The sequence below is a fragment of the Cicer arietinum genome, unplaced genomic scaffold, assembly GCF_000331145.2.
Source record: "Cicer arietinum cultivar CDC Frontier isolate Library 1 unplaced genomic scaffold, Cicar.CDCFrontier_v2.0 Ca_scaffold_5201_v2.0, whole genome shotgun sequence".
NCBI classification, from domain to species: Eukaryota; Viridiplantae; Streptophyta; class Magnoliopsida; order Fabales; family Fabaceae; genus Cicer; species Cicer arietinum.
In genome coordinates, this window is record NW_027338848.1 from 1 (window position 1) to 1,145 (window position 1,145).

General features: G+C 35.3%; 1 pseudogene; it reads left to right on the forward strand.

Moving 5' to 3' along the window:
* Positions 1-533: 533 nt before the first annotated feature.
* LOC101490488 (ribosome production factor 2 homolog) lies at positions 534-1,099 on the forward strand (annotated as a pseudogene).
* The last annotated feature ends 46 nt before the right edge of the window (positions 1,100-1,145 follow it).

The window sequence follows — 1,145 nt, forward strand, 5'->3', positions numbered from 1 at the left end:
AAATCTATTTTAAGTCTTTGTTAGTCATACAATTTGCTGTTAGCATTGATCTAATGTTAAATCGTCCTCTCCCTTGTGTAAGAATTATTTAGGTTTTTACCCGCTTTCACTATTTCAACCACCTGTGTTAAAAAGTTAAAAATTTGTACTTGGTATGTTAAGCTATTTATAGTTAGTGTATGTTTGGTTTCCCGTTTGGATTGACAAAATCACAGTGAGTCAGCGTGATTTTGCAGAAGCTGAATTATATAGCTTTTGCAAAATCATAGTAACTCATTGTGATTTTGCCATGAAACAGATTTAGTTATGATGGTAGATTAGGGTCAACTTTATTTGTATTCAGATAGTAGTAGTATTACCCGAAACTTGTGATGCAAGGCCTTTGTTGGAGTTATAAAAAAGTGTGATATTGACATCTTAATACAGACTTCTTCCTCTAAATTAATTGAGTTCATTATTTAACATATAGTATGAGTGCTAAATATTGCATGGATAGCGATTTGGTAATGATCAAAGTTGCTTGTATTTTGCAGTATGGATCTCACTCAAAGAAGCGACCTGATAACCTTGTTATCGGAAGAACATATGATCACCATGTTTATGATCTGGTAGAAGTCGGGGTTGAAAATCTTAGAACCATGGAGTCATTTACATACGATAAAAAATTATCTCCAAAGGAAGGGTCAAAGCCTTTTATTGCTTTCATTGGAGAAGGATTTGAGACTGTGGAAAAGCTAAAACATTTGAAGGAGGTTTTACTCGATCTTTTTCGCGGAGAGGTGAATAATTGCTCTTCCACATTCTTTTGTTTTTAGCTGAAATATGTTAACAGAAGTGATGCACATGATTCATGTAGGTTGTGGAGAATTTAAATCTTGCTGGAGTGGACCGTGCATATGTATGTACTGCCCTGTCTGCAACTAAGGTGTTTTTTACGCACTCTGCGTTGCGGTTGAAAAAATCGGGTACGGTTGTCCCAAGAATGGAATTGGTAGAAGTTGGTCCTTCGATGGATCTTGTTGTTCGTCGGCATTGTCTTCCTAATGAAAGTTTGAGGAAGGAAGCCATGAGAACTTCAAGGAATAAGCCAAAGAAAAAGGTTGACAAAATCTCTAAATCTTTTCTAGTTTATTTGTTAATGTAAA